A 22,399-nucleotide genomic window follows, 5' to 3' on the forward strand; every position below is an offset into this window, starting at 1 on the left:
AAACTTGCAATGTGCGCAGAGAGACAAAAGTCGTCATTCATCGTACTTCTGCTCCACTCAATAGGGTTAGCCCTGTCACTCTTTTGATCCTTCCTTGCGCATGGTAATGGGGGGGAATGGTTCAAGTCAGGACACTTCAGCCCACACAAATCCCCCAGTGATTTACATGCTAAGCTTTCAACTAACAATTAAACAACTAACCTGTTGGAAAGCATACAAAAGAACTCTGTCGTTTCTCACAGGCCTGGAACCCCCTGGAGACAACGGGATGGAACAGGATGTGTTTGTATTTGTTTCAGAGAGAGAAGAGAAAAAATTCAAAGCACAGATGGCTGAGAAAGAATTTGCATAATTGTCCGCAGCTCATTATTGATAAACATCTGAGGTCGGTTCGGACTGATATTTTCACGTGTTCTGATCAGATGGACAGGGTAACTTAAAACTGAACAATGCGCCATGTACAGTAATAACTCATTAGACTAACCAGCTGGCTTCAAACTCTTAAATAGACAGTCCCTTTGCCTAATCTATTTTGCCTATCCACACGCATACAGACCACACTCAAATCTGCCTCACCACCACTTCTCTCCATCTACTCGACACTTTTCTAACATGTTTCGCATGAATTTACAAAAGCATCCCTAGCTGAATCTAAGTGTGTTGCTACCTCCTATGCTATAAGATGTGGGAGCAGAATTAGGCCATTTGGCTCATTGAGTATGCTCTACTATTCAATCATGGCAGATAAGTTTCTCAATCCCATTCTGCTGCTTTTTCCCTGTAACCCTTGATCCCTTTACCAATCAAGAACCTGTTTATTTCTTAAATACACATGGTGACCTGGTCTCCAAAGCCCACTGTTGATGAATTCCATAGGTTCACCACCCTCAGGCTTAAGAAATTCCTCATCATCTCAGTAGTAAAGGGCCATCCCTTTACTCTGAGGCTGTGCCCTCAGCATCCGGGTATCTCCAATTCATGAAAACACCTTCTCCTCATCCACTCTATCCAGGCCTTCCATTATTCTGTAAGTTTCAATGCCATTCCCCCTTCATCCTTCTATACTCCATCGAGTACAGACCCAGAGTTCTCAGAAACCCCTCGTACTTCAAGTTTTTCATTCCCTTTGTCTATATTTCCCACAACTCAATCTTTGAAACTCTTTAATCAGATTTCTGTCCTTGACTCAATTACTCCATAGTCGCCGATATTACAGTGATAATGACATGATGCAATAACCCTCTTCATATGTCTCAACCTGTCGGCAGCCCTTGACGTATTTAATCACACCATCCTCCTGCAATTACTCAGAAACAGAGCACTGCTCAAACGGAGTGAGAAGCTAAGAGTTGGTGAGTGATATGCCTTTAGGGAAGGGCATCATGCCATCACATGCGCGATGTGTGACATGTGATCTTGTCTCAGTTTTATTTTGACCCGTGAGCAGATGTGGCATGGTGGCACAATGGTTAGCATTGCTGCCTCTCAGCGCCAGGGACCTGGGTTCAATTCCAGCCTTGGATGACTGTCTGTCTGGTTTACACATTCTCCCCATGTCCGCACCTGGATTTCCCCTGGGTGCTCCAGTTCCCTCTCACAGTCCAAAGGTGTGCAGGTTAGGTTGATTGTGCTAAATTGCCTCTTAGTGTCAGGGGAACTAACAGGGTAAACAAGTAGGGTTATGGGGATGGGGCCTGGGTAGTATCGTGGTCGGTGCAGACTCGATGGGCCAAATGGCCTCCTTCTGCACTGTAGGGATTCTATGATTCTATAATGAATTCCTCTGTCTATTAAGTCTGGAACCAGGGGACATAATCTCATAAATGGCAGACCATTTAAGACTGAAATGAAGAGATATTTCTTCACTGAGAGAGTGGTGAATATTTGGAATTTTTAAATCCAGGGTGCTATGGAAGCTCAACCATTGAACATGCTCAAGATAGCAATCAACAGATTTCGGAATATTTATGACAAAGGATATGGAGCTAATGGGAAAAATGGCATAAAAATACACAATAAGCCATGCCCTGTTTGAATGGTGGAGCAGGCATGATGGGCTGTATGGCCTAAGGCTGCTCCTATTTCCTTTGTTCCTATGACTGTGCTTCATTTTCCATTGGAATTGTCTTTGTCTAGTTTCACTCTAACTTAGTCAATCAAAGCTAAAGATTATCCCACGATAGATTCTTTTCCTTCTGTCAAACAATCATCCCACCTATTTCTCCACAGTGTTCTGCCTTATGGCAAAATCATTCAAATTCTTGAAATCAGGATCCACATCAGATAACCAAACCCAATTCTACCTCATCACTGCTTCTCTCTGTTGTCAGAATGCTTGTCTCACATCCAAAACTGAATGAATCATAATTTTCTCCAATTGCCTCTAAGTCATTGGCTTCAGTCTCCATCACAAACTCTGTTTCATTGCCACTGATTCCACTATAAATGCTAATCCCACTGTATGGTTGAGAACCAGATTGTTTGTAACCTTGACGTTCCATTTTACCTTTCTGTTCTCTCCAAAATAAATACCGCCTACTTCCACTGTAATATCGCTGGTTCTGCAACATCTCTGTTTGTCAACTACTAATGCCCTTGTTTTTGCATCTGTTCATCACATTTAACTATGGCTCCTGTGTTTTCTGTTCTCCATTAGTTTGCAGCCCACAAGTGCGATCATTTTAAAAATTCTCATCGTCATGTTGAAATCTTCACTCATCCCTATCTCCGCAACCTCTTATAGGCCTGGAACCCTCCAGGGACTCTGTATTCCACTGAGCCTGGACTATTATGTATCCACTGATTTATTTGCCGCACCTTTGGCAGCCAACAGCTCTCTAATTCTCATCACTACACTGCTGTAGCTCTCTGGATTGTATGAGGCCACCATAAAATTTATTCAGCGTTTAGTCATCTCTCCTAAGATATCCTTTGGCTCTGACATTAGTTTTCATCTTTAATTGTGTCCTATAAAGCGCCTTGGGACAGTTTCCTATTTTAAAGGTTGTGGTGATTGTCCCTTTAAGGATCAATCTGCAGATTAAGAGTCAGATGACCCGGTGATTTGATTTTGATTTGATTTGATTTGATTTATTGTTGTCACATATATTGTATGCAGTGAAAACTATGGTTTCTTGCACTCTATACAGACAAAGATTACCGTTCATAGAGAAGGAAAGGATAGACTGCAGGATGTTGTGCTACAATGATAACTAGGATGTAGAGAAAGATCAACTTAATATGAGGTAGGTCTATTCAAAAGTCTGAAGGCAGCAGGGATGTAATTGTCCTTGGTACATGGCCTCAGACTTTTGTATCTTTTTCCCAATGGAAGAAGGCGGGAGAGAGTAAGTCTGGGGTCTGTGGGATCCTTGATTATGCTGGCTGCTTTTCCAAGGCAGCGGAAAGTATAGACACAGTCAATGAGTGCGAGGCTGGTTTGTATGATGGATTGGGCTTTGTTCACAGTCCTTTGCCGTTTCTTGTGGTCTTAGACAATGCAGGAGCCATAGCAAGCCGTGATACAAACAGAAAAGATGCTTTCTATGGTGTATCTGTAAAAGAACGAATCAGGGAGCGGGGGATTCACCCTGGTAAGCAGAATCATCTCGGGAGCTGACTGCAGCCAAGAGTTATAGGATGTGCAAAATGTGCTGTTCTGTAGTTAGGATGGGAACATGCAGCCAATAATGATGCCAAAACCAAAGTAGCCGTGAGGTGGGAAACAATTTCTGCCACAAAAAAGACAATGCTTCGAAGAGGCAATCAATCATCAAGGTTTGAAGTGGAATGTTACCAATGTGGAGGTAACCACTCCCATGAATTCTGCAAGCGTAAGCAAATGGAGTGTTTTTTTTAACCAAGGGAGAAGGATTAGGCTATTGAGTTGGATGACCAGCCATGATCGTAATGAATGGTGGAGCAGGCTCGAAGGGCCAAATGGCCTCCTCCTGCTGCTATTTTCCATGTTTCTATGTTTCTAAGCCACTTAAGACAAAGGTGCAGAAGCAAGTCAAGTCTACCAAGTAGGTGATTAAGTATCGCGTCACCAGTCTACAATGATTTAAATATTCATTCACTGTTCAATATAAAATTAGGCAATTCAGTCTCTATTATGTAATACGGGTAAATGAATTAACAATATAAGATGGAAATTGATAGAGGGTTATCAGCTACTGTGATAGGTGAGCATAGATATCAATACTTGAGAGGAATTCAATCATTGAATTTGAAAAGTGCAGCTGCAAAGTTAACAACTTATACCGGAGAAGCACTTAAAATAGTGTGCACTGGAGTAGTACCGGTAAGCTATGGGCAACAGTCTGCTCAACCCTCAGCGATCATAGTGACAGATGAAGAACCAAGCCTTCCCAGCCACAGTTGACTTAAAGAAATCAAATTAACTTGATCCAAGATTATCCAAGGCTGGGAAGGAGGACTGCTCAAACTGATGAAGAAAAATGAGAGTCTTTTCAAGAATGAATTAGGCAAAATAAAAGGCCTGCAAACAAAGACCTTTGTGGACCCAGGGGTGACCCTTAGGATGAGACCAGTGCTATGTACTTTATGAGGGAAAGTTGGTACTGGATTAAATTGTTTGGAAGAGCTGGACACTATTCAGCCAGTTCAATTCTCAGAATGGACAGCATCCATAGTTCCTGTCTTGAAACCAAACAAGGCCGCCTGCATTTGTGGTGATTACAAGTTAACAGTTAATCAGGTTTCCAAGTTGGATAAATATTCAATCCTGAAGCTCGAGGGCCTGTACGCAAAATTGAATGGAAGCCAAACTTACATAAAGCTGGATATTAGTCACTCAAATCAACGAAGCAACTCAAATTAGACAATTCTTCCCAAGGTTATGTTACATTAAATACTCACAAAAAGGTTGTTCCAATACACATGCTTTCCTTCTGGTGTTTCTTCAGCATGTACAATTTTCTAGAAGATGTCAGAGAGTCTGCTGCCACAAGTTAGTGTATACCTTGATGATGTTCTCATAACAGGACCAACAGAAGCTGAGCATCTAATACATCTAGAGGGGGTGCTGAAGAGATTTCAAGAGGGAATCTCTGTTCACCTCAGGGAGGAGAAATGTAATTTTCAAACCACTATGATAAAATGCATAGGATACCATGTTGACGCGCAAGGATTATACCCCATGCAAAACGAGGTCAAAGCTGCAAAGGAGGCACTGACCCCCAAAACCACATGTGAGCTCAAGTCATTTTTGGGAATTGTAAATTACTGTGGGTGTTTTTTTCCCCCCCGAAACTTGTTGATGTGATTGGCCCCCTTTTATATTCTGCTAAAGAAACACCAGCATTGGTCTCAGAAGATTCCCCAGATAGAAGCTTTCAACAGAGTAAAGCAATTTCTGCATTATTTGAACTTGTTAGTACATTTTAACCCATCTAAGGAACTGGTGTTGACCTATGTTGCCTCTCCATATAGCTTTGGTGCAGTGCTGTCCCATGAGATGGACGTCAGATCTGAAAGGCCAATAGCCTGTGACTGAGATTTTATGACCTCACTTGGGTGAGACCAGAAATTCCCGCCCGAGGTCAACGGAGATTTCCGTTGTTGGACCCTTGCCGATTCCGTGGAGGACGAGATGGTAGAGTTCCGGCCTATGTCTCAAGAACCCTCTTCGAGGCCAAAAAAAAGGCTACTCGCAAATTGAGAAAGAAGGATTATCAATAGCTTTTGGTATCAAGGAATTTGTCCAGCACTTTACCATTGTTTCTAACCACAAGCTGCCCTTGGATCATCTTAAAGAAGACAAGGCTATTCCGGCAATTGCATCAACAAGAATTCAATATTGGCCGTTATTCCATGTATGAATATACATTCAAGCACCGACCTGGAACATACATAGTGAATGTGCCTACCTTTTCAGCTGCTCCAGTACCACAGGAAAGTGTCATGGCATTGAATTTTTAGACATGTTGCCAGTCTCAATAAAGCAAATCAGGCATTGGACCAGTCAGAATCCATTTTTCTCCGAAGTGAGACACAAGGTACTTAAAGGTTGGGCCAATGAGCCAGTTCCTGAAGAAATTAAACCATTTGTTATCCTCAAGGATGGACTGACTTGTCAGGATAGTATCATATTCTGGGGAGCAAGTGTAGTCACCCCTGTACTGGGTAGAGAGCCACTTCTAATGGAATTACATGGTGCTCATCCTACCATCTCAAAGATGCTTGCCAGAAGTTATGTCTGGTGGCCTAGCATTGATGCCAACATCGACAATTTAGTCAAGCATTCTGAAGAGTGTCAATTGCAATAAAGATTGCCTACTGCAGCCCCGCTGCACCCTTGTGAATGGCTTGGCCAGCCATGGGTACAAACCCCATTGATTATTTTTATCCATTCATGGGCACTATGTTTCTGCTCATTGCTGCACACTCTCAGTGGATGGACATTTTTGAGATGAAGTCTCCTACATCACATGTTACGATTGAAAGATTACACCAATGTTGTTCTACCCAAGGAATATCTGAAATCATAGTGTCCGACAATGGAACGGTATTCACAAAGTTCAATTTCAAAGCTTCACCGCACTCAATGGTATAAAGCACATTAGAGTTGTTCCTTAGCATCCAACATCTAACGGACTAGCTGAGTGACCCATCCAAACTTTTAGGCTTGGCCTAAAGAAGCAGTCAGGAGGAACCTTGGAGACCAGAGTCTCACGCTTCCTTTTTGACTACCAGCGATTCCATATGGAACAACAGGAGTCCCTCTAGCAGAGATGTTAATGAACCACCATCTCAGAACGAGATGGAGCCTCATGTTTCCTAATTTGCTGGGGAGTAGAGGGCAGTCAAAGTCATCAGAAGGCAAGTCACAATTCATATCGTCAACATGGTGGTATATGGTGGATGGCGCGATGTATGTGAGGAATATTGGTTCTGGGTTGCGCTGGGTCCCTGGAATCACCATCTCTAAAACTGGACCTCTGTCTTTTCAGTGGACGTGGAAGGAAGGAAACACATCGATCATTTGAGAAAAAGAGAGATGCCCCAGCAGCAGTTTTATCATTAGGAAATGCTACCTACTGTTTTAGCACTGAAGTATCTGATCATCCTGTGGCAGGCATAATCGATGTCTCCATGGAAACAAATAGAACTGAACTGCTTGTGCCTGAAGGTACACCTGTCATCGTAGTTTTGGCTGATAGTAATCCTGTGGCAGTGCCCCAAACAGAGGAGTTACACAGCTCCACAAGGATTCAGAACCCCTTGAAACACTTAATTTATAATTGACTAAGTTCATGTACTAAATGTTTAATTATCTTGGACTGTGCATTGACATTTGTAAAAACGAACTTAAAGGAGGAGAGATGTGGTGATGATTGTCCCTTTAAGGATAAATCTGCAGCGTAAGGGTCACATGACTCAGAAAACCAATAGGGAAGAGATTGGGGATCACCCTGGTAAACATGGACTTCTGTGCTCAGAGTCATCCTGCGAGCTGATTGCAGACATGAGGCTGCAAGGCCTCTGTATAGTTTTAACTTATAAATATATGAGTTGTGTTCTCCCTAAACTGGTGAATGAGAATGTTTACAAAGTTGTTCTGGAAATACAGGTTGTTGTTGACTTCAGCATCATTTTCTTCAAAACACAGATTCTTTACACTATATTACTTCCTACAATTCTCCCTGCGAGTCATGCTTGACCTTAGCTTTAACCATAGATTGTAAAGTTGCATTACCATAGCGATGCCAACCAGCTCTTTGGACATAGCAGGAGGTGACTTCCACTTCCTAGCTTAGACATGGGAACTCTGCTTGCCTCCATTTAACATCTGCCTACACTGCACACTAGGTAACTGCATAGGGAGCACTATAGATACAAATCCAGATTCTACCTGGCCGCAGTGTAGTATCACAATACCCTACACCATGCCCTTTAGATCTATATAACCTTGCTCATATTAATTGAACGCCACTATCTGTGAGTTTGCATACTCCTCCAAGCTAATTGCCTGAGAGAATGTATTAGTTGTCATTGTTTGAATAAAAATAATTAAAGTAAGCAAAGTTAAGTGATTATTTCAATGATTCAACTCGCTCTTTAATTGAAAGAAAATTGCAATGCAAACATTGGCTGTCATAGTAAATGGATCCATCAGCAGTGGAAATGTTCACTTTGCTCAGTTGGCACTGCTCTTGCTGTGAAGTCAGAGAGTTGTATATTCAAGTCCCATTCCCATGCTCGATCACAGTAATTTTGGCTTTCATTGGTGTGTGGCATATTGAGTGAGTCCTAGAAATGCTGTCAGAAGACCTGAATGAGCAGTACAAATGAGGAATATCATTTGGCCCATTTTACTCTATACACCCTGAATAAACACTTGCTCTCCTCTGCATCTTGTCAGTTAACTTCAGAGTGAATGCTGAACTGAGACTCCATCTGCCTCAAGATGAGTAGGCACTTCTCCTTGTATCTCTGCCACAACCAACACCAACAAAATCTGAACAATTGTTTACCTAGTGCTTGTGGGATCTTGCTGTGTGCCAGCACCTACCAACTGCACCTACACTTCAAAAGTAATTAACTTGATGTGGAGTTGTTTGGTATGTCTGAAGCCAATAAACTGCAGGTTCCTTTTCAATAGAGTATGAATTAAGTGTTTCTCTAATGTAATGTTTCTAAACAGTAATATTTTGAAGGTTGGAATATGGGCAGCATAGTGGCACAATGGCTAGTACTGCTGTCTCATAGCACCAGGGACCGGGGTTCAATTCCAGCCTCAGGTATCTGTCTATGTGGAATTTGCACATTTTCTCTGTGTCTGTCTGGGTTTCCTTTGAGTGTTCCGGTTTCCTCCCACACTCCAATGATGTACAAGTGAGGTGGCGCAGCCACACTAAATTGCCACTTACTATCCAAAGATGGTTAGGAGGATTAGCGGGCTAAATATGTGGGGTTACGGGGATAGGGCCTGGGGAGATACTCTGTCAAAGAGTTGTTGCAGACTCGATGGACCGAGTGGCCCCCTTCTAACACCGTAGGGAGTCTATGATTCGATGATAAACTATAGCAACACCCACAGAAACAGAGATAAATTGGGTTTCTTTATGTTTCAGTCCCAAACTTATGTTTTGCTGCATACATGCCTTTGTGCTGTTGCAAAGCATTGTCATTTAGGTATTCTTTTCACTCAGTTTAGTGTTTCACAGTTGCTGTTCTTCGCCATCAGAGTTCTTGCAGAGCCATTTCTCAACAGCAAGGTAAACCTGAGAGATTCGTCGAATCAGCAGCCAGTAAAAAAACGAGGGTTGATAAACCTAGGAAATGTCTTATTGGCCCACAACTTCCGAACTCCATTGTGTCGTATTTGGTGGGAGAGTGGGATGGAGCGGGGGGGTGGGGGGAGAGCACGATGGTAGAATACCCAGAGATGCACTGGAAATTGCCCCACATGACCTGGATTTCCCCACATAAGGACTGCATGACAATTGCCCAGGACATTCAAACAACTGGACAATTACCCTGCACTGGGAAGAATCCGATACTGTGACTTAAAGCGGGAGACTTCTGTCTTACAGAAATTGTCACCCATAAATTAGAAGAATTAAAATCACTTCTGACTCTTAGATAACTGCCATACCATCCAGGAAAAAGCAGCCCACCTGATTGTTACGCTTTCCATGAACATTCAGTCCCTCCACCACTGATGAATGGTGGCAGCAGTGTGCATCATCCACCATGATGTACTGCAGGAAATCACCAATGGTCCTTTTGCAGCACCTCCCAAACCCATGACCGCTACTATCTAGAAAGACAAGAGCAGCACATATCTGACAGCACCATCACCTGGAGGTTCCCCTTCAAGTCACTCACCATCCTGATCTGGAAATATATCAACGTTCCTTCACTATTGTTTCGTCAAATTACTAGAATTCCCTCACTCACTGCAATGTGGATGTACCTACACCTCAGGGACGACTGAAGTTCTGAAAGGCCACCATCTTCTGAAGACAACTAGGGGTGAGACAATAAATGGCCACCTAGCCACTGACGTTCAACATCTCATAAAATAAGTTAAAAAAAACTACTGACCTCACCCCTCCCAAAGGAGCTCTGAGAGTGGGAGGACCTTTAGACCTATCTGCTCCATGGCAGCTGGTAACAGTAAAAAGAGGATGTGGCTTCCTCTTACCTCAGAAACATTTTGCACTGCATGTTTCTCACCCAGCGCATTGGAAAGTCAGGCGAGAAAGGTGCAGCTGCATTTTAGCGTTAGTAACTAGGGGTAGAGTGGCAGTCTGACTGAGATTGCCACTCCACAGACATTATTGTCCATTGTATTGATGCCAGTTAGCCAAGACATGAAAAATCCTGAATCAATGACAGAAGCACAGCATCAAAACAATTAGGCTGGGATCCAATATATGGATGAACCTTTTGTGAAAGAAATTATTTTATGCTCGATGTCTCAATTCCCACGTGAATAATGATCACTTGGATAAGATGCCCAAGCTGGGAGTCAGCATACTGCCCAAAAGGTAATTCTATACTGAAGGAGTCTGAAGGAGTTCACCAGAAGGCTCTGGTGAGACCACATTTAGAATATTGCGAGCAATTGTGGACCCCATATCTAAGGAGGCGTGTGATGGCCTTGGAAAGGGTCCAAGGGAGGTTCACAAGAATGATCCAGGAATGAAAAGCTTGCTGTATGAGGAGTGTCTGAGGACTCTGGGTCTAAACTTGATGGAATTTAGAAGAATGAGGGAGATCTCATTGAAACTTACAGAATAATGGAAGGCCTGGATACAATGGACATTGTTTCCATTAGTAGGAGAGGCGAGAATCCAAGGGCACAACCTCAGAGTAAAGGGATGACCCTTTAGAACTGACATGATGAGGATTTTCTTCAGCCAGAGGGTGGTGAATCTATGGAATTCATTGCCACAGAAAGCTGTGTAGGCCAAGTCATTGAATGCATTTAAGACAGAGACAGGTCGGTTCTTGATTGGTAAAGTTATCAAGGGTTACAGGGAAAAAAATGGGAGAATGGGATGGAGAAAGTTATCAGTCATGATTAAATGGTGGAGTAGACCTAATGGGCCAAATGGCCTAATTCTGCTCCTATATTTTATAGTCTTATAGAGTCCAGACCTTCACGTGAAGAGATCAAATGAGAACATGGAAGTTAAAAGAAAATGTTAATTTCTTACATTTTGCCTTGTGAATGTTGTTGCAGAGTAATTGTGCAAGATTTTCAGTTCCTATTTCTTGGCACAAAGCAAAGGGAATTTTTATTTATGTTGGCCAATTTAAAAATGGGTGGATTTTCAAACTGTGATAGAACTGGGATCCTCAAGATAAGCTTTTTCTTTTTCCAGTTCATTGTTTAAATAAAAACAGAAATAGTGTAATGGAACAAGCTCCAGCTCATTGTTGATGTTTTCCAAACTGGCATGTTGCAACTGCCATAATTTGTGGGCCAGTTCCCTTGTGGCAGTGAGACGGGCGCAGATGGTACAGACTTTGCGGTGTCGTTGTGCATTCAATGAACCAAAATAATTTCACAATGTTTCGCAAATAACAAAAGATCCACAAGTGACTTTGAAAAAGAAGCCAATGATGTAATCCAGAAAACAAATGCCACTCCACATTGCTCAGTTGTTTGCAAGTCACTCCATGGTGCACGAAGGTATGGTGGGTGAGGCACATGAAGCTTGAAGAAAAATCTACTATCAAACTGAATATTGTTCAGCAACAACACACAGTATCGATATAGTACCTTTGCCCAACTAAAAATGTCTCAGTGCAATGCAGAGGTATGTTGTGGAGCAGAATTGGACACTAGGTAAATAAAAAAGGTGATATGAGGGTAGATTAAAAATAAAATTTTGCACTTATACAGCACTTTTCACTATCACTGGGTCTTCTTGCCACCACGTTGCATTACTGTTATAATAAAGTATAAAGTATATTTATTAGTCACAAGTAGGCTTACATGAACACTGCAATGAAGTGAAAATCCCCTAATCACCACACTTAGGTGCCTGTCCAGGTACACTGAGGGAGAATTTAGCATGACCAATGCACCTAACCAGCGGGTCTTTAATACTGTGTCAGGAAACCGGAATACCCAGAGGAAACCCACACAGGGAGAATGTGCAAACTCAGCACAGACAGGGGCCCAAACCGGGAATCAAGCCCAGTCCCTGGCACTGTGGAGCATTGTCTCCAACAATGCTCTCAGTACTATACTCGGCATCAGCTTTGACTTTTGAGCTCAAGCCTTGGACTTAAACCCAGAACCTCGTGAGTGAGAGGCAAGAGGACCACCAACTGAGCTGGCAGGTGATCAAACTTGGTCAAAGAGATAGGGCACACTCTTACCTGCTGTTCATGCCATGGTCCCACTGCCACAAGGTCGGGGAATTTAGCACTCAGCCAAATCTCCGTTCACTGCAGTGGGATGGGAAAATCCCAAGGGCGTGAATGGTGATAACATCCCAGCTGTAGAGGTTAAGGAGTGCCTTAAAGTGAGATAGGCAGTTAGAGAGATGGAGAGGTCTACAGAGGGAATTGCAGAGTGCAGGACCGAAGTTTCTGAAGGCGCACCCATCAATTGAAATCAAGGATGTACAAGAAGCAAGATTTAAATGAGCAAATATAGCTTGGAGGTTCCTGAGATGGAGGAGCTAGGGAGGCACGAGGCCATGGAAGGACCTGAAAACAAGGATACATTTAACGTTACAGAGGGAGAGAAAATCACATTCTTATAGTTCAAGGCTGCTGATTAGTGATAGCAAGATGAGTCAAATTGCAGGACACCAGTGGAATTCCTGAAAAATCCTAAAATTTATTAATAAAAATTGAATTTGACTTATTCAGTCACTATAAACCAATGGACCTCATTATAAACAAGCTGAATTGGAAAATATAATTCTCAAAGCACAGAGAAAATTAATCCCTGAATCCCAAGTAATAAAAATGGAATTTGTTTTGCTCCATTATCATAACTCAATGGCTTGGCTCCTGATCTACTGACACTATAGAGAAATTGGTCAATGTTTGTGCCAAATCCTGATTGCCAAACCGTTTATCCTCTACAGTCAAAGCCGCAATAACAGAAGGTTAAAAGGGTGATATAGGAAGTGAATGGATCTCTGTGAGTTTGTTTACACTACAGCAAACCAATACAATTAAATCCATAGAATCCTTACAGTGCAGAAGGAGGCCATTCATCCTATTGAGTCTGCACTGAGTGTCTGAAAGATCATCTTACCCAGGACCACACCCGTGCCATATCCCCATAAACCTGCACATTTATCATGGCTAATCCCTAGCCTACACATATTTGGGCACTAAGGAGCAATTTAGCATGGCCAAACTACCTAACCTACAAATCTTTGGATGCTAAGGGGTAATTTGGTATGGCCAATCCACATAACCTACAGATCTCTGGACACTAAGAGGAGATTTACCATGGCTGATCCACCTAACCAACACATCTTTGGATGCTAAGGGGCAAGTTAGCATGGCCAATCCACCTAACCTGCATATGTATAATAGTCGATGTGTTTAGGCAAGAAAGATTCACCTCTAAACTCCAAATTTGGATCAGCAAATAATCATAGCGATTATTGTCATTTTTAATAGGAAGTAGAGAGGAAATATACAGTTGAAGATTCATCACATTCATGATAAAGTGAATGGGTATTAATTCCTAATTTGTTTGCAATAATTTAGTATGACACTCCACCAATATCTCACTTAATTTGCAAAATAGAAATTATGATTTAGGTCATTGCTGGAGATTAAATTCAACATAAATTTTATATAGGGTCCATCTAGATGGTCACCAAATTAAAGTCCATAAGTTAATAAAGACTGACCACTTGTTCTGTCTTGTCCATTTAATGCACAAATATCTGGGAGCTATTAATCTAGGTTTTATTCATCACTCAATATTCTGTTCATTACTTAACATTATAACACAAAAAACCATCTCAACCTGAGTATTTCCATTGCATTAGATGTTCAGCCATCTGTAAATCAAAGGGTATTAGTAGCACCTTAAAGAACGGTAAATATAAGAAGATGGTAAGATGGATGCTGAGACACTTTATCTTAGATTTTGATTGGACCTGAAATTTTTCAAAACCTGAAAAAACTGTATGCATCACTATCTGGTATCAGATTTTCTTATCTGTGGCTGACTTCTCTGAACTCTTTAGTGGTGACTGCAGAATTCCCCTTCCCATTTGATACAATTTCTCATGGTAAAGTGGGTCAGGACCCATTTTGTATCAAACCGCAAGTGAAATTACACATGATCAGAGAGCCTAAGAAGATGGCTCCACCATTTTCCATTTTACAGCTGAGAGATATAGTTCCAGAAAGTGATTTGGGATGGCAATACAATTTTCCTTGTGAGGTGTTCTTGAAAATCTGCTCGTTTACTATTTAGTATGACATGTTTTTTAAAAATTTAAAAATTTTTTAAAACTGTAATCTCTGTATTTGTCTTGCCAGCCCAGGCACCTCTATGCATGTATTTTGTGGTTGGTGCACATGGCCGGCGCGTCTTTCAGACTGTGGCACATTTAGATGTGGTTTATTTGTGGCCAGTTCTGAGTGTGTATATTTATTGCACCTTTGTGTCTTGTGCTACTTCCAACAAGCACTTCCAATAAGTTGTGTGGCTTATGTCTGTAAATTATGATCTGGAACCAATCGCCAGAAGATGAAGAGGTAGAAGTGAGCTAATGCTTTGGAGGAAGGCTGACAAGGCAAGGTGAGACACAATAAATAGGCTACTGCTTCAATATCCTAGGGTGCAGACATGAAAGTGGAGCTGAGACCACAATCAAATGAGCCGCGATCTTATGAAAAGGCTTGAAGGGCCAAAAATGGCTGCCTACAGCTCTTAAGTTCTATGTTGCTAAGTGTGGAGAGCAGAGGAAACTTGGAGTGCATGTCAATAGATCCCTAAAGTGCTGAACAGCTAGATAAGGTGATCAAGAAAACATAGAGGATGCTTACCTTTATTAGTTGAGTTGTAGATTGTTTATGCTGAGACTATCTATTTACATGGGTACGATAGGTATAGAGAGATATGGGCCAAATGCGTGCAATTGGGATTGGCTTAGGGGTTTTTAAAAAGAAAGGGTGGCATGGGCAAATTGGGCCGAAGGGCCTGTTTCCATGCTGTAAATCTCTATGACTCCATCTATGCCAGAAATTTCAAAACCAATCCCTCTGACCGAGTCAAATGCATGTTCTCCCCATGTCTGCATGGGTTTCCTTCGGGTGCTGTGGTTTCCTCCCACAGTTCAAAAGATGTGCTGGTTAGGTGCATTAACCATTGCTAAATTCTCCCTCAGTGTACCTGAGCAGGCACTGGATTGGGGTGACTAGGGGATTTTCACAGTAACTTTGGAGCAGTGTTAATATAATGTGTTGCTTGTGAGGCTAATAAATAAACTTTAATTGGGTGCTTGATCTCTTTCTATCCATCATTTTTCAACACAGATTCACCAGGCTTCTTCATCAAGGGATCAAGTTTCAAAAGTAGCTCTGAGGAATGCAAAATCTTATTAAAATATTTCTCTTTCTGCTGTGGAAATGAATTAAGTCTCAAAGTTATTCAATCAGCCACATATTTTAAATTCTCATTCAGCCTGCAGAGGTGAAAGGAGATTGCCTTAGAATTGAGAGGTCATGTATGGAGTTTACTGCTTGGAGTTGGAGCCGAACAGATGCCGGCGTGTGGCGACTGGGGGCTTTTTACAGTAACTTCATTACGGTGTGACTGCAAGCCTACTTGTGACTAATAAGTAAACAAAAGAAAAAGAGGGGAGAGATGCAAAAGGATCCGGGGACAATTTTCTTCACACAGAGGGTGGTGAGTGTCTGGAATGAGCTGCCTGAGGCAGTAGTAGAGGCGGGTACAATTTTGTCTTTTAAAAAAGATTCAGACAGTTAAGTTTATTTATTAGTCACAAGTAAGGCTTACATTAACACTGCAATGAAGTTGCTGTGAAATTTCCCTAGTTGCCACACTCCTGTTCGGGAGTGGCCACCTAACCAGCACGTCCTTCAGAATGTGGGAGGAAACCGGAGCATCCGGAGGAAACACCCACACAAACATGGGGAGAATGTGTCGACTCCACATTGACAGGGAACAGTTACATGGGTAAGATGAGTATAGAGGGCTATGGGCCAAATGTGGGCAATTGGGGCTAGCTTAGTGGGTGGTATGGACAAATTGGGCAAAAGGGCCTGTTTCCATGCTGTAAACCTCTATGACTCTAAGAGAGGAAAGTAAATCAATGCTTGCTCATTAATAGTTCCAAGAGATTTCTTCAGAGCTGACCTTAAACTAATGGATCTGCCTTCTTCATCGAATGTTGTTAGGACCGGTCCCCCAGTTTGTTATGATTCTGAACTGTATCCCCCAAATTGTTACTTTCCCAGGTGAGGAGGGATGAACTGGCTTCCCTTGTTTATTTGGCCCTTCGGTTGATCATAATTAGGTTAACTTAAAAAAAATTCCTTTCTTTGTGGATCCCTTTTCCCAGTCCAAATGTATTTTTGTTTTAAAAGGTGCATTGTTGTCTATCCCTAATTGAAGTGATAAAGGTCAGACACCTTCTTGAAACACTGCAGTCCACAGAAATATAGAAAATACACAAAATAGGTGCACGAGTAGGCCATTCAGCCCTTTGAGTCTGCATCACTATTTAATATGATCATGGCTGATCATGCACTTTCAGTATCTCACTTCCACTTTCTCTCCATACCTCTTGATCACTTTAGCCTCAAGGGCCACATCTTGCTCCCTCTTGAACATATCTAATGAATTGGCCTGAACAGATTCCTGTGGTGGAGAATTCCACAGGGTCACAACACACTGAGTGAAGAAATTCTTCCTCACCTGAATGGCTTATTCTTCATTCTTAGACTGTGACCTTTGTCCTGGACTTCCCCAACATTGGGAAAATTTTTCCGGCAACTTGCCTGTCCAGTCCCATCAGTATTTTATATGTTTCTATGAGATCCCCTCTCATTCTTCTAAATTCCAGTGAGTACAAGCACAAGTGCAAGTACCATGGGGTGCTAGGAAACTGAATTCCAGGATTCTGGGCCAGCGACAGTGAAGGAATGATGATCTAGTTCCAAGTTATGATAGAGTCTGGAACTTGCAGGTGGTGATGATGTTCCCAAGCACCAGCTGCCCTTGACCTTCTATGTTGCAGAGGTTATGGGTTTGGGCAGAGCTGTTGAAGGAAACCTTGTCAAGTCTCTACGATGCATCTGATATGACAATCAAGAACACCGCTTTGAATAGAATGCTGCGGAGGTTGGTGAAAGTTGCTGGAATTCCACTCATCCAGACAAGTAGAAATTATTTCATTACTTTCCAGCTTTGTCCTTCTTAGGTGATATAAAGGCTTTGGGGAGTCACAAGGTGAGAATTTCCAGTCTCAGATCTGCTATCATAGTCACAGTATTTACATAGCTGGTCCAGTAAGGTTTCTGATCAATGGTGACCGTCAGGGTATTAGTAGTGGTGCATTCAAAGATAAATTTCATCCGAGTGTCAAGGGGAGGAAATCTGTCATCCTTATCCGGTCTGGTCTAAATGTGACACCAGGTAAACTTTCTCTTGTTGGAGATGTTCAATACACGGCAGTTATATGGTGTAACTTGCTACTTATCAGCCTTAGCTTAAATGTTGACCATGTATTGCTCCATGTGGATACAGACTGCTTCAGTGTCTGAGAACTTGTGAATGTTACTGAATACAGTGCAAATATCTATGAACATCCCCACTTTCAGCTTTAAGTTGGAGAGAACATCACTGATCTAACAACTGATTATTAGACTAAGTATCAAAGAATCATAGAATCTCTCGAGTACAGAAGGAGGCCTCTTGGGCCTGCATCAATAACAATCCCAACCAGGTGCTATCCCTGTAACCCCATGTATTTACCCCGCTAATCCCCCAACACTAAGGGGCAATTGAGCATGACCAATCTACCTATCCCGCACATCTTTGGACTATGGGAGGAAAGAAGAGCACCCTGAGGAAACCCATGCAGGTACGGGGAGAACGTCCAAACTCCACACAGATAGTCACCCGAGGCTGGAATTGAACCCAGGTCCCTGACGATGTGAGGCAACAGTGTTAAACACTGTGTCATCCACAAATCATCTGCAACAATGTCCAGGACCTGAGATGATGACCTTCAGCAACCTCAGCTATCTTCCTTTGTGTCAGATGCAACTTCAACAAGTGGAAAGATTCCCCCCCAATTCACATTGATTTCAATTCAAGATATATTTAGTCAAATCCTGACAATATCCAGGGCAGTCACAACCTTTAATTCAGCCCTTTCTCACTATATTTGGACAAAGGCTGCAATGATGTTTGGTGCTGAATGACCCGATTGAAACTCAAATTGAGCATTGCTAAACAGGCTGTTGGCGACTAAATGCCACTTGATACCATTGATGACAATATCTTCCATTATATTGCTGATGGGATAGTTATTGACCAAATTGAATTTGTCTTGCTTTTTGTGCTCAGAGCAGAGATGTCCAAATTTGCACAATGTCGGGAAGTTGCCAGTGTTAAAGTTGTACTGGAACAGCTTGGCTAAAGGCCCAATAACCATTACTGTATCTATAGTATTTATCGTCTTTTGGATGAGGAGTCGACTAGCTTAGATGGCTGGATGGCTGGTTTGTGACACAGAATGACTCCAAGATCACAGGTTCCATACCAGCTGAAGCTATTCGTGAAGACCCTGCTTTCTCAACCTTCCACCTTGCCTGAGGTATGGTGATTCTCAGGTTAAATCGATACCAGTCAGCCATCCCTGTCAAAGGGAAGGGTAGCCTATGGTCATCTGGCATAGTATATTGGCGAGACCATGCAGACGCTATGACAACGATTGAATGGACACCACTTGACAATCACCAGGCAAAAGTGTTCCCTTCCTGTTGGGGAACACTTCAGCAGTCAAGGGCTTTCAGTCTCTGATCTTCAGGTAAGCGTTTTCCAAGTTGCCTTCACGATACACGACAACACAGAATCGCTGAACAGAAACTGATAGCCAAGTTCCTCAAACATGAGGACGACCTCAACCTGGATCTTGGGTTCATATCACACTACATGTAACCCCCACAACTTGCCAGGGGCTGCAAAATCTCATTAACTGTCTCGGCTGGAGACAATTCACAACTCTTTAACCTGTGTTTAATTCTCTCTCCACTCACATTGTCTGCACCTGCAAAGACTTGATTACCTGTTAAGACTCACATTCCAACCATTATCTTATAATTGAGTTTGTGTCTATACATGCCCTGTTTGTGAACCAAACTCTTCACTCACCTGATGAAGAGGCAACGCTCCAAAAGCTCATGCTGCCAAATAAACCTGTTGGACTTTAATTACTTATTAAGAGATTACTTATTGTGGCCTACTCCAATCCAACACTGGCAACTCCACATCTGGAATGGCGGTGATCTTTTACCTCTTTTAATATCACAATAGCATGCAGGTAGTCCTATACTGTAGCTTCACCAGAATGGCACCTTTCAGATATGGCCCAATGCTTTTACTGGCAAGCTCTTCTGCATTCCTGTTAGACCAGTATTGGCCCTCTGACTTGATGCTAATGGGAGGTTGAGTAATTTGCTGGGCCTTGAGGTTGCAGATTGAGGTTAAATGCAATTCTGCTGTTGTTGATGAGAACATAGAAACCCTACAATGTGAAATGAGGCCATCAGGTCCATTGAGTGTGCACTGACTCTCCGAAGGAGCATCTTATCAAGGCCTATCCCCGTAACCCTGTGAATTTACCATGGCTAATCTATCTAACCTGCACATTTTTGCATATTAAGAAGTAATTTAGCATGATGAATCTACTAACCTGAGATGATCCACGGTGCTTCCTGGATGCCCAGTTTTAAGCTGCAAATTCTGTTCTGAAGGAAACACATTTAGCATGATGGTAGAGCATGCCTTCAGTGTAAAGACAAGACATTGTCTCCATATGCATTGTATGGTGGCCACTGTTATGAACAGATATATCTGCAGCAGATGCAAGGTCAAATAGGTTTTGCCTTATGTTGGTGCTGTCATCATTTACCATAGGCCCAGTCTAACAGTTAATTCCATCAAGAATGAGCTAGCTCAATCAGTAGTGGTTTTATTCAAAATGGAGGAGTACCTGAGTGAGGGCAGTTGGATGCTCCCATTTCTATGTTTGACCTGTTGGCGTGAGTGCTTCAGAGTAAATATAAAGATCGATTGTTATGATTCTTTTTGTTTGTGGTTCAGATTAGTGTAACCTCCACTATCGTGTACATTTAGTACCACAATCTCCTATTATTAAAATGATACCATGCAATTATGTGGCCCTGTTAACACAACAAAACATATCAAACTGCTTCACAGGAGTGATACATAAAATTTGACATTGAGTTGCTGAAGGAGATATTAGGACAGGTGACTTGGTCAGAGAGGTAAGTTTTAAGGAAATTTTTAAAGGAGGAGAGTGAAGTATGGAAGGCAGGCAGGTTGAGGGAGGAAATTCCTGAGCTTTGGCAGATGAAATCATAACCTCCAACAGTGGAACAGTAAAATTAGGAGATGGGCGGGAGGCCAGAATCAGAGGAGTGCATAGATCACAGGGGTTAGAAGAGAAATTGAGTGACAAGGCAATAGAGAGGCTTGAGAAGATGGATGCAAACTCCAGAAGCATAATGTGGCCGGCACTGGAACCAATATCGGCCAGCGAGCACAGAGGTATGTATGAAAAGGACAACATTGTGCAGCTAGAAAAATTTGAAAAAATATCAGTGTATAATGACCTATGGAAAACCCCTTGAAGTACTATATTTCTTATTGTCACAGCCTCTTTAAGAAGCTGTGGTGCTGGTACAGAGAAAACTGAAATGTTAATGCAAAAGATACGATAAAAGAATTAGTGCCACTTGTTTCATACTTCATCAAAAGAAATAAGAAATTAAAAGGGACAATTGACGGACGGGAACCATGACAAAAATATAATTAAGATGGATGCCGTGAGACTTATTTGCTGTGGGATGTTTGGGAAGGAGACTTACCAATTTCAAGACACACAATAATTGTCTAAAAAATAGCAGACAAAAATGTTAATGACGTTGGTGAGGAAGATGCAGGAATTTCTAAAGGCAAATAAATAAATTCTCAAGGCTCAAAATCATATCTCAATACAGAACAACATGATATGGAAGTGACTTCAGCACCTTTCTGATACATGTATATAATTCATTTAATCTCTATCTTTTTTTCCCAAAAATGGAACTTCAGATATTTTCTATTTGTTTCATTGCTTTGGCAGAAAATAGATTCCAAAGGCCATTTCTTTTTTAAACAAGCAATGTCTAAAGACTGACATAGCAAATGATAAAAAGCAGATCAATTTTGACCTGGCAAAGTGCCAGAGGAAGTTCACCAGTGTCTCCAGCATCCAAACGTACCCTGTTGCCCATTGCACAATTGAGTTCACAAGTATCTTGAGGCGTCAGTGATCAGTCACGTGACGTAGTATTGCATTACTGATCAGAATGTGGCCTCTGTTTACAAACTGTTAAAAATGTCTTTCGACGAAAGAATTGAAACCATCTTTTGAGGAAGTGGGACATTGCAATCATGAGCTGTTTCAATGTTGCACCACACACATACTCGCAGGCTCACTTGAGGAGACTGGTGGTGAGTTCTGTTGGGCCTTATCAAATGTAGGTTTGTTGCCTTTTGCAGAAATGCAGTTTGTGAATCTGCTTCCATTACCTGCATTCTGGTAACACCATCAGCTGCGTTGCGGCAGAACAAGCTGTCCTCACCACATCCTATCCAGGCGTCTAAACCAACCATCCAATTGTACAACAGCACCTGCCTTAATGAACACAAGAACAACATGTGATAACCGCAAAGCACATAAACACTTATATTTTCAGTTAAGCATCAAGCGTGAAGTTTACAATACCTCTTTGAGGAGAGTGCATCAATGCTCTGCAATGGAACACAGTGAATGGACACAGAACTATTTAAAAACTATCTGTAACTTTTTGACATCCATATCCAAAGAGTTGCAGGTTAGGTGGATTGGCCATGCTGAGTTTTAAGTTTTAATGCAGACATTGCACAGACAGTGATCCAAGTTACACTGTCTAAGTTGTCCCTTAGTGTCTAAAAATGGGGATCAGCAAGATAAATGTATGGGATTACAGAATTGACCTTGAGTGGGACACTCTGTCAGAGAGTCAGCACAAGCTCTATGGGTCAAATGGCCTCCTTCTGCACTGTAGGAATTCCATGAGTCTATGATTCATTTAATGAAATGATAGGACTTGTCCAAAAAGTATACTC

The sequence above is a fragment of the Carcharhinus amblyrhynchos genome, chromosome 22 (genome assembly GCF_965287045.1).
Source record: "Carcharhinus amblyrhynchos chromosome 22, sCarAmb.v2.hapA, whole genome shotgun sequence".
NCBI lineage: Eukaryota > Metazoa > Chordata > Chondrichthyes > Carcharhiniformes > Carcharhinidae > Carcharhinus > Carcharhinus amblyrhynchos.